The 12623-nt window shown below is 37.3% G+C and overlaps 1 protein-coding gene across 4 annotated transcripts in view; it reads left to right on the top strand.

The window, feature by feature from the left end:
• Positions 1–12623, top strand: part of MED13L (mediator complex subunit 13 like) — a 392641-nt gene that overhangs the window by 63653 nt on the left and 316365 nt on the right. The window lies entirely within an intron of this gene.

Here is a 12623-nt window from a genome sequence, read left to right as displayed (position 1 = left end):
ACTTCTTAATGTACAATGTAATTCTCAGAATCTATAAACTTTAGAAAGGTTCTGTTCTGCATCAGCATAGAAAGACATCATTTTCACGAGTCAGATTGAAAAAGTTGCTTAAAAAAAGATTCGTGCAAAATTGCAGTTAACCTTTCATAGACATTAAATTACAGTTTAACATAGGGCAATAATAAAAAAATGAGGTCCTGAGTAATTCATTCCAGAGGGTCTTTGAATATATTATTTTGAAGTGCTATCAACAAAAATAAAAATAAATCATTAGAGTGATCTTTTTAATATTGTGCTTTCTCTCTTATTTTGTTGGCTCCTGTCACAGAGGTAAAAATCAATAGGTCTTTTGGTACCTCAGTATGACAAAATTAACATACAGTTCCAATTAGCCTAAGTTACTTTTTTCCATTAACCTCTAATTTACCACTAGTTTAATGGAGAATGTTTAGTTTTTCTTTGGTTAATATGTATTTCTGCTTCCTTTAATCACAATGTCAATGACTCAATGAACATTTATTAAGTACTTACTATGTGCCAGGCATTGTGCTAAACAATGTGGATACAAAGAAAGACAAAAGACAGCCCTTTGCTCATGCAAACAGCGAGGTGCAGATCTGTAGACAGGATGAATTGGGGGCCAATTTCAAAGGGAAAGCACTCAGATAAAAAAGCCTTCTTGCAGAAGGTAGCCAGGGAAGTCTGGAGGCAGAGATGGAGAGGGGCAGACAGGGAAAATGCCTGGAGTTGAGGAGATAAACCGTCTTGGCCAAGGAATAGCAGGGAGATTGGCATCCCTGGAGCAGAGTAAAGGTAGGACCAGTTAGTGAAGGACTTTAAAAGGCAGATAGAGGAGTTTATATTTGATCCTGGAGGTTATTGAGTGGGGGAGGTGATTGCTTTGATAGCTGAATAGAGGCCTGGAATAGAGAAGGACAACACCCAGGCAGCAGTGCGATAGCATGAGGTGAGGAGGGCCTGCACGGTGGGGTGCCAGTGTCCTACGAGAAGAGGATGTGATTTAGACCTGACCCTCTTTCCTTTTTTTCCCTCCAGATTGTCTCCTATCATGACAGCCAGAGGGCAGTAAACTACACCATACTAAACTGTGTGCTCTTGTCCACTCTATAAAATTTGTTCTTTCCCTCTTCTCCTTTTTACTCTTGTCCCCTCTCCCACTTTCTTCTTCCTTTCCTGCTTCCTCTTCTCCCTGCCCTTTTACTCCTGTTCCTCCCTCTTCTCTCCCCTTTTCTCTTTTCCTTCCCCTCTCCTCCTTCTCCCTATCCTTCTGTCTCTACTTTCCCCTCTCTTTTTTCCTCTCCTTCCTTCCCTTTTCTACTTACCCTTTCTCCCCTCTCTACCCTCTTCTTTCCCTTCCATTATGGCTTATAAGTATCTTTAATATTTTTAATTAAAATCACAACAATCCTGATTCATAACAGATTGCTTATTTGTAAGTGTAACTGGTGAAACTCTTGCCCTTCTAGCATAAGGACTGTTTTATGTGGGCAGAAGTGAATTAATTAAAACTTTGAATTTTGAGACCTACTAGATCAAAGTTATGCCGTATGTTGGTTTTTAAGGCAGTACCTCCTTCAAGGTGCTAATGAGATGGACCTTTGAGTTGTAGGCAGTGCCCAGAGGCTGGGTGAACACTTCTTATGTGTGTGGGTTCGAGTAGATGGCTGCTAAGGTCCCACTCAGTTCTCAAATTCTATGATTCTTTTTGGAATATATTTTATTAAAATTTTGTGGGACTGTAGCATCTTCTCATTTCCTTCTGTGTTTTTATATTTTCCATCTTATTCCTTCCCTTTAGGTTTTATTTGCATATCTGCTATCCATTCTTTTCTATTTTTGTTTCTTTCTAGTCTTCATTTTCTAGCATCATAAGGCATCATTTTATGAGGCAAAATATGAGATAAATCTTTGTTTTATGAGGCAAATTTTTTTTAGAGGGACTTTACAGTTCATTGGTAGAAATTTTAGACCTATTTAGTAGATAATGGGACTTGCTTACTTACAAAAACAAGGGAAGTGATTGATGTTTTTAGAAAGAATATTTAGGAATGATATTGGTTCTGATCTATTTATTTCTATTTATTATGTCTATTTCACTTCTTTCTAAATTTCTAAATTGAGATAAAGGTTGGAGTTTAAATTGGGTAAAGACTAAGAAGTTTCTGAATATAATGCAAACAAATCCAGTAATGTCTGGATTAGTAGGATAGGGAGTGTAGCCTAGTGAAAAGATAGCAGAGAGCCTTAGGAATCAGGGAGACTTGCCTCTGACATAGGCTGGCTGCCTGGGCCTCTTGGGCCCCAGCGGTGTCCAACTCAAATAAAGAGTAAACTGTATGTGAGGATCCCTGGGGGCCTCATTGACTTGGAAACCATTTAGTTATATTATCTATCTTCTATTGTATTTTGGTTGTTATGTTAATATTTCCCAATTGCAATTTAATCTGGTTGGGTTCCATCTTGTTCCCTGCAGTTTGGTGGGCAGTATGTTGTGTATTTGGCATCTCTGTAAGACTAGACTTTGCAGGGATCTGACTTGGTAGAGAGAATTTCTTCTCTTGGAATACATCAGCGAAGTCATAGATTTGGTATTATGGGCATCTCTGAGTTTCTCCATAGGAATCTAAGCAAAGACATCCTATGGAGAGTGGTTATTTTTCCTTTTCCTTCTCTTTAGTGAGACTGATAACAGTGCAAACAACTTTTCTTCTGAGTTGCGTCAACAAAATTTTCCTGTGCTTTGAGAAGAGATGTGACTGTATTGAGTGGGATTCTATATGAGGAAGAAATATGGAAGATATTGAAGCAATATGAGGGGCAAAATGCCGAAAGGAAGGACGGAGAACAATTCTCGCATCTCTCTTTGAGTGCAGAAGATCCACGGATGTGAGAAGAAAGAGGGAAATAGATCAGTCAAGCAATTAAACTGGTGTGCTTTCTGCAGAAACAAACCAAAACAACTCTCATTATTTTATGAGAGTAGTTTTTCATTTGTGAATTAATGGAATCATTTCTAGAATTTTCTCATTTCATCAACTTGAATGCAAGACTTTTTGATTTTTATGTTGTCTTTTACCTTACTGTTTTGTAGTTATTTCATTAACTTCAATGGAAGACTTTTTGTCTGATACTTTGCCATTTTTGTAGAGTCCTTGAGTGTCAAGGGATCTTGGTGAGTGTCTGGCCTAGCACCTGTTTGTAGACAGCAGGAGGCAGGTCTGGAAAGTGCATGGCAGGGGCAGGCCTACAGTCTTCCCACTCCCTAGCCCACTGCCATTTTTGTTCCGTTGCCTGTTCTTGAATTCCTTACAGATGGTTCATCATTCCTTAACATGTAACAATTCCTGTGGTGAAATGCGGCTGTTGAGTGCAATAGTGAGCTTAAAAGACAAAGACAAAGAATCACCAGAGAACATACCGGTGTCATTTGGATCGAAACGCCTTTGGGATGCTCCCTCATTTGAAATAGTACGCCTTCACCTGGACACTGGATCTCACCACTTTAAGGCACTTTGGAATTCTTAGGCAAAGAGGGTTTTGTGTCCTTCTGGTTAGCATTTAGTGCCTATGCTTGGCAGGCTAATGTTGGATAATAATTAAACAAATTTTAGAGCTGAATTACTTTTTATATCTCAATCTTAACAGCTTAGTGAAATAGCACAGAATTATAATATTTTCAAGCTGAAAAACTGAAAAAGGACCAGTTTAAGCCCTTCATGCCCTCATTTTAAAGCGGAGAAAACTGAGGGCTTTGTAGACAAAATGACTACCACAATGAGGGAAGGAAGGAAAGAAGAAAACAAGCATTTATTAAGTGCCTACTTTGTACCAGGCACTGTACTAAGCATTTTACAATTATTATGTCATGTGGTCCTCATAACAATGCTGTGAGATAAGTGCTATTTTTAATCCTATTTTTACAGAAAATTGAGGTAAAGTGACTTGGCCCAGAGCTATTAAGTGCCTGAGGCTGGATATGAACTCAGGTCTTCTTGACTTCGGGCCTGGTGCTCTATCCACTGAACCACCACCACTGCCTGCCTCTGTGCACCCCAGGTGACATGTAACATAAACATCTGGATTGGCCACAGGACAGGGGCAGCTGCCGAGTATATGCATCAGGCTCATCTCCTTCCTCCTTTTGCCTCTTTTTGGGCTGTTTCTCATATTAGTTATTTTACTGTTGTCTCCAGCTGAATCTTTTTCATAGGCATAATGTTTCTTCCCTAAAATTCAAGCTAATTGAAAGCAACAAATTAATACTTGGCACATATTAGTGTTTAAGAAATGTATATAGGTTGGTTGTTGGTTGAGATTCAGACTCCTCTGTTTGACATTCCAGTTTCTTTTTAGCCCTGGTTCCACTCTGTCTTTGCAAGGTTATTGCCTATCCCTTTCCTTTGCTCACTCTTGTTTACTTCCCAAGATAAGAAAGAGACATTCCCTTCCCTGACCTTTGTCTGGTTATCAGTTGCTGATGACCGATCTGGTTTGATAAGTACCTGTTGGTTGATTGGTGCTTAATAAATGCTTGTCAAAGCACTGAAATGCTAGTTACTCTGACTGATTGCCTTTTTCAATCATCCATTTCCCTGAGGATTTTTTTATGCTACTTCTTGAATGCTGTTCATTGTTGGTAATGTGCCACATCTTGCTTCTACTTGTTATTGCCCTTTGGGTTTTCCAAAGTTTGGATTCTTCAAAGATCATGGTGTTCCATGATTCAAGACCACATAGCTTGCCAAAGGGAATATTGGTGTTACAAAGGTTTCTGTGTTAGGAAGCAGCCTGGGATCATTGAATGCTTCAAGCATTTTCCCAAATGTGATTCAGACCCCCTTTTGCCTTCTTGGTGAATCTTGGGCTCTGTTCGTTGTCCATTTGTAGTGCTTGTCTTTACTTCCTATAAGTAGCAGCTTACAAGCATGCTGCTTGAAAAAGTACTCTTTGAGGAGAATCTGTAGATTTTACAGATGGCTATACAGGTAGCACAGCTATCCCACTCAATTTAAGAAATATACCAATGTAGGAACCGTTCTGAACTTTTTTTTTTCCCAGCCAATTTGTGGGCAGTCGGTCAATTGCTAGATTATGATTAATTCAGAGCCCTTGTAGCTGGCATTTTTCTCTTGACATTCTTAAAACAGTGGTAGCCTCGTCTCTCTCCTGTTAAACTATTATAAAAACTATTACATTGGAGAAATATTGAAAATGTCTTTAGTTCTGATAAGTGTTAATGTAAAATAGAAACGTAAGGCACCCATGCTGATAATGACTATTAAATGACCTGAAGTCACCTGGAAGAAGAGAAAGAATAGATTTTTAGGGACATTGTGTGTGTGTGTGTGTGTGTGTGTGGTGGTGGTGGTGGTGCAGTATGACCTATTGTCCAGCGTGTGTGTGTGTGTGTGTGTGTGCGCGCGCGTGTGTGGTGGTGGTGGTGCAGTATGACCTATTGTCCAGCCGTGAGTTTGAAGCAGGCTTTGTTTGGATAGCATTACATTTTGGCAAAAAAAAAAATGAAAAAGAATTTCATTTCAAGCCCATTTAAAAAAAAAATAGCTTGAACCATCTGCTTCATGAATCAGTTTCACAAGACCTGAGAACACATTTTCAGGCATGAAAGGGATCTAAAGACCAGAGCAGTGGACAGAATGAACAAAATGGAGAGTTTATAGGGCGACAATTTGCACATTGAAATCCTAAAGGGAAAAACCAATCAGTCGAGTCCCTTACTTTTGGTATAAGAGTAAAGTGTGGGTGTGGATTATCTGAAACCATAGCTAATCTATAAAATATTTAGGTAAATGGCACCACGACTTGTGTATGTTGTGATATGTTAATTGGTATCTTGGAATTTCCTTAGACTTAATGAAATAAACCCATTCCAGTATGCCTGTTAAATGAGGCCTTGTTCTCATCTGGGACTTTAAAAATTTGCTTCCTGTGAAAGGGACAACCTTTTTACCCATAAAATTGACAGGAGTAGAACTATGGGCAAAATGTCATTTATTTTATTTTAATTTCTTTTAAAAGAGGAAATTTACCTCCTGCTTTCCTTCCCATCAGGTTTTTTTTTTTCTTTTTCTCATTACTAGTGGGCAATGTATGATTCATTGGAATGAATCCCTCTGCTTAAATTGGAAGCAGGAGTAGTGCTTTTTTTTCATCATATGGGTCCATTTAGTATTCCTCAAACAGAGAAATGTGTTAGAAAATCTTTAAAAACTACATGTAAATTGTATAGTCCAATGCATTAGTGGTCTGTAGAGTTTCATGCACCCACATTTATTTCACAGTGTACTATGGATTTCATTGCTTTGTGATAAATCAGAATTTATATTGTTATTAAAATGTACCTTTCATGTTTGCTTTTCTTTGAGCAGAATAGGGATACCTTTGTAAATCATTATAGCAAGAAAAATTGTCACTAAAAGCTGGTACCCAAGGCAATTTAAAAAGAAAAACAATAAAACAACAAGTTGTGTACTTTTTGAAAAGTCTCTTTTGATGTTGGAGATTTTCTAAATTATTAAGTTATTAGGTCTTAAATTATTCAGAACTTGATATATTTTCTGATGTATCTGATAATTACAGTATTTATTGCTTTATTTTACTCTTCTCATTTTTGAAAAAATGAATTTGCTTATGTTGTAAAACAATGATAGCTTCCATTGTCTGACTATTACCTAAATGATTCTAATGTACAGTTACTGAAATAAGATTAGATTTAATAGGTAATTATGTGCTTCAAAGAAAGTCAATACATATTAAGAATTTGATAAGTAATAAATTGAATTATAAAATCCTGGCAGGATCATAATGATGAGAATTTTTTCTTCTGTAGCCAAGAAAGAAGTATGACTAATAAATTAGATGGAACTCTAAAGATAAATATGCTTGGAATTAGCTAAGAGTGTGGAGACCAAGCTAAGGTCCACCTTTTGAATGTAAATAAAATCGTTGTTTTACCACAGGCAACTTATTGAACCATGTAATTAGTTTTTTTCTATGAAAAATGAGATCATTTATAGTGAGCCTGCTGTGTGGTATGTAAAGGAATTAGATTCTAGTTACATGAAAATTAAATAATCATTAAAAGATTGTATTTCTTAAAATGCTGCTTGAGGGGAAAATGAAGAAATCTAATCATTGGAATTTATTTATTTTTCTATTTATTGGGTGTATTTAGACAATATCTACCATAGTCTATGGTTTTGCTTGAGGAAATTCTCTTCTCATTCATATAAAGTGATTTAACGGTGTAAAGTAAATGCAGATTAGTTTGAAGTAAATTTGCATGCATAATGGCAGGATTTTTGATTTTATGAATTATTGTGAACTAATAAAACTTAAAAATAACTTAAAACTAGGTGAACTCTAGTGCTTATATAAATTTTCCATATTAAAATAATTTTAATAATTTGTCAAAACTAATTTCAATGATGACTTTTTTTTTAAATCGAGCATTGCTATCAATTCCAGTGATTCTTCTATTAAAACACTTGTATTTGGCACCCTAGTTTATGTCTGTATCACTAAACCTCTCAGTGGCCTCTCAGACGATAAACTTTAAAGTTGATAAGACTACAAAGACTGCTGAAGCCTTGGCAGGCTTCACTTCCTGGCCAGCTCATAACTGTGTTGTCTACATTTGTGTGGTGCCTTTTCTGGTTTTTTTTTTTTTTTTTTTTGCGCTTCAGACTCGTGATTGCATCAGTGTTGAGACCTTGTGGTATAGAAACTCCTTCAAGTGATAAAAAAAACTCAGTCACTAGACAGTGACTTTAGAGCCGTAGAGGTTGCTTGTGCCTCTGAGTTATGTCAGAGACATGATTTGAACACGGCTCTTTCTGACTTCCTGCTTCACAGTGCAATACTGCCTCTTAGCCATAAAGAGTTCTTAGGAGAGTTGTGAGCTTTCCAAAATGCTTTTGCCTAGAACTGTTAGGGAGGGCTCAGTGCAAATGTTGTCCTTTCAGTTTTATAGATATGAAAACAGAGGCTAGGAAAAGTCTGGTGACATGAAGGTGTGCATCCATCTATTAGATGCCAGAGTTAGACTCTCCTCCACCCTCTCTGGATATCACCACTATCTTCCCATCTTTCCCTTCCCTACCTTGTTTGTGCTGTTGTCTTCCTCTACCAGGATGTAAGCTTCTTTAGGGCCTGGACTGTCTTTTCATTTGTGTTTGTGTCCCAACCACTTAGCACAGTGCTAAGTAAGCACTCAATAAATGTTTGTTGTTTGCCTGTCCTCCTGAAGTTTGTGTTGGGGGGATGGGGATGGGAGGGAGGGGAAGCAAAGAAAAATAAAATTCTTAAAAAAGCATAGTCAAGCAAAAATAAATGACTACACTGGCTGTGTCTGCAAATGTATCCCTTAACTTCATCAAATTCCACATCTAATGTGGGAGACTAGTCTGGAAGGAGTGGCCAAGTAACATATGCTTAACCTAGAAAGATGACCAGATTTATAAATCAGTTATCATATTTTAAACATTTTTGGCTCATATTTGAGATGGATTATCGAAGGTTTTATGGAAATGATTGAGTCCCTGCACCCCAATCCACTTTTGGGAAACTCTAGTTTTTCCTAACATTCAGCCCAAATTTGTCTCTGTGCTACTTCTGCCACTTGTGTTTCTGTCATCTGGACCCAAGCATATCCCTACTTGTCTCTCTTTCACATGATAGCTTTTCAGATGTCTCAAACCAGCTATCATATCCTCTAAGACTTTTCTTCAGGTTAAACATCCCCATTTCCTTCAACAGATCTTTCTGTGGTATGATCTTATCTTCCTTCAAGATCCTAGTAGCTGTCCCCTGGACAATTTCCAGCTCACTGATTTCCTTTTTAAAACATGGTTGTCAGAACCGAACATGGTATATTCTGTATGTGGGCTGATCGTGGCAGTGGGACCAGTACTTCCTTTTTCCTGGAGCTTATGATTCTCTTAATGTAACTTATGGGCTCATTAACTTTCTTGGCTATCATCACACTTTGATGTACAGTGTGCTTGTAATCGAATAAAATTTTCAGGACTCTTTCAAATGGGCTCACTCTTGGCATGCCTCCCCTATCTTGTACTTATGAAGCTTATTTTCCTAGCTAAAGTGTAAAACTTCACATTTATACCTATCAAATTTAATTGTAAGGTCATGGGTTAAGTAGGAGGGTCACCATTCTATCAGGGTACAGTGTAAAGAGTACTAAATTGGGAGTCAGAACATCCCAGCCCTGTTATTTAATACTTGTGGCCATGGGCAAAACACTGCTTCCCTCTGGGTCTTACCTTATTTATAAAATGAGGAACGAAGGACATTCAGATTGAATAATAAACATTTACTATGTGCCTTGTGTAGTGCTAAGCTCTTTACAAATATTATCTCATCTTATCCCTCCTCTTGCAAAGTTGGGAAAACTTAGGCAAGCAGACTTGCCCAGGGTCACATAGCTAATAAGTGTCTGAGGCTGAATTTGCATTCAGGTCTTTAAGACTCCAGGCCTAGTGCTCTCTTCAGTGTGCCACCAGGCTGCTGCCAAAATATGATCATTGGACTAGATGCTTTCTAAGACCTCTTCTAGTTCTAATTTATAGGATCCCATGACTTAATTTTGTTTTTCATTTTTAGAACTGATTTTTATAGAAAAATGTTTTTAACTTTATTTGAAATAATATAGAGTATTTGAGTCTCTAATATTTCAGAAAACTTTTATAAACTCCTAACAGGCCACCTACTATCTCTACCTCATTTTTTCCTTCAACATTCTCAGGACTTACCAGCATTAGCCATTTACTGTTGAAGTAGAGTTGACTGTGACAAAGATGTCTAGTAATCACTTTTCCCCAATCCTAAGTAAAGTTAATTGTGTTATTCAGTATTCTACGAGTTAAAGCCCTTTTAATGAATACTTCTATTAAATGTATTTATAACTTTAGTTGTATCTAGTTGTATATTATTGTGTAATATCTTTTGGGAAATTATCCCAAAATAACTTGATAGGACTCTTTCCTCCTGGGAAAAAAAATTTTTTTTAATATTCAAAATGAAATGCCAGTTATTTTCATGTTCTATAGAGAATATTTTCTTATGTTGAAATTGAAGAAATGATAGGAGTTTGAAAGTGCTTGTCTCTGTAATTCTAAGGAATAATTATTAACACTTTCTATAAAATTGTGTCAATGTTTACTTCTACTTTATGATTATAGAGGGTTTTCTCCCCCTTAAAAATAATAGGCCAAACTATCAGAGCTGCTGTTGTGTATTCAGTAACCATTCTTTAGCATCCTCCTCCTGTTCATTTGTGCTGATGTGATGCTTTAGTTTTTGCCAATTCAGCCATGTGTTTGATATTCTAAAGCAGTTACTTTGTATTTGTATATGTTAAGCTCTTGAGAACTGAAAAGTCATCAAGATATGTTCAGTCTAGTTTTAGAATCCATTACATTCAGATTCCCTTGAATGTTGGCCTGGGAGTATGTATGTGCATATGATGATTCTTTGATTAAATTTGAAGTCCAAGGATCTGGGCTTTCTTGAGTCCCCTCTCTGCTGATCAGTAGGACCTGTGGGAGCCCTGTTGGGCCTCAGTTCCTCATCTGTAAGAAGAGAGTTGGGCTAGGTGACCTCAATCTCCTTTTAGCTCTTCATTTATGATTTCAGTCAAAATAGATGCTTAACATCACTGTAGCAGGTTGAGGGCTACAAAAATAGCAATTGGGGCTGAGTTTTTTGCTTTTTTAAAATTAAGTTTAAGTTGGTTACAGTTAGGTTTTGCTGCAGATATAGGTAATGAAGATAGAAATATACAGGGTTACAGGCTTGGAGGCTGAAGGAATTTTAGAGTTTATCTGGTACAAACTCCACACTCTATGGATAAGTAAAGGGAAACCCAGAGAAGTGACTTAACAAGGTCACCGAGGCAGTAGTGGTACAAGCAAGTATTAGCCCAGACCCTGGGCTTCAGGCCCAGTTCTGGGTCCCACGATGTCTGTGGTATGGAGAACTCCCAGAAGAGAATTTGCTCTACTAATTTCAGATCAACTCCTTTTCTGTAACTTAGAGTCATAGAAGATGCTTAGTGCAGTGAGAGGTTAAGCTGCTTATCCAAGGTCACACAGCCAAGTCTGTGTCAGAGGTAAGAGCTGGACCCAGGTCTTCCTAGTTTTGAGGTCAGCTACACTACTACATCCACTACACCAGGTTGTCTCTTTTCACTACAGAGCAAGTGTTCTCTCTCTCACATACTGTTAGAGCCGTCATCTAAGACATATCAGTAGAGTTTATAGAGGCCTTAGAAATTATCTTGCCTCACTGTCCCCTTTTACAGGTAAGAAAACTGAGGGTTTATATACCCATGACTTTTGTGACTAGATTTGTTTAATGACATTCACCTTTTTTTTTCTATTGTAGCTGCAATTAAATTAACCTGAAAAATGTTAAAAATCTCCTTTCAAAACTGAGACTTACTTGGATAACCCAATTATAAGATATAGAGGTACAGGAATGTCCTCTTCTGCCTCACTCAGTTCGACCACAGGCTTCTCCTACAAATTAATATTTTAAGCTTCTTCAACAAAGTTCGATTAGATGCTGAGAGGATATAGAGAAAAAATTAAGGAATTCTCTGCCCTCCAAAAGCTTACCTTTTTCTAGAGGGCCATCACACGTCCCAGTGAAGCATTTTACAAGGAAACTTGAGGGACACAAGAGTGCTTACAACTAGAGGGGAGCTGATGAGGGAGGTGGCATTGAGCTGGACCTTCCAGGAAGACGAGATTCTAAGTGGCACAGTTTGGGGAATGCCTTTAAGGCCCGGTGGGTGGCTTGGATGAGTGTGCCAAGTCTAGAGATGTAGTGTTGAGGTTGAGAAAGAGCTAAGTTAGATTCTAAGAAAGAATTTTTTAAAGTTCCTGACTATATGCCGGTCACTGTGTTTAAGTACTGGGATAATGGCTTCAGTGACTTAGTGTAGAATGAGACCGGAAAGGTTGGTAGGAAACATCTATTTTTTTTTTTTTCCCCAGGACCAAAAAAAAAAAAAAATCTAATTGAATCTGCCTAATAATTTAAAAAATCTTCCTAAATTACTTAACAAACACTCTTTGTGTTTGTGAATATTCCAAATTACTACATAGTCATTACTTTTTGATTAGGAAATATATTGCTTTGAATACATTTGGCAACAGATAGTTTATACAGTTCAAAGGACAACAGTGGAGGGTGACCTAATGTGATATAAAGATGAGAGACATTTTGTGATTAAAGACTTGATATGGATATGTCATGTTTCAGTACTTGGGCTTTAGCAATATAATTAGCATTCAGTTCCATAAACTGTATTTCTGAATTAATTTTCAGGTTTAGAATCTTTTTCTTGCTATCATTCAATTCAACCAACATTAAAATGGTTTTATTTATTGTATTCTGTAATTCATAAGACTCTGGTCTCTTATTCCAGAAGTAAAGTTGGTCATAGTTTGGAGAGTGGGGGCGAAGTGATTTAAGAAGAGATTTTTATAAATCTTTGCCATTGATTTGATCAAATAGATATTCTCTCTCTCTCTCTCTCTCTCTCTCTCTCTCTCTCTCTCTCT

Source organism: Vombatus ursinus, unplaced genomic scaffold (genome assembly GCF_900497805.2).
Source record: "Vombatus ursinus unplaced genomic scaffold, bare-nosed wombat genome assembly UNPS02001287.1, whole genome shotgun sequence".
In the NCBI taxonomy this organism is placed as follows: Eukaryota; Metazoa; Chordata; class Mammalia; order Diprotodontia; family Vombatidae; genus Vombatus; species Vombatus ursinus.
Note: the sequence above shows the minus strand (reverse complement) of the source record. Positions and strands in the feature narration are given on the sequence as shown.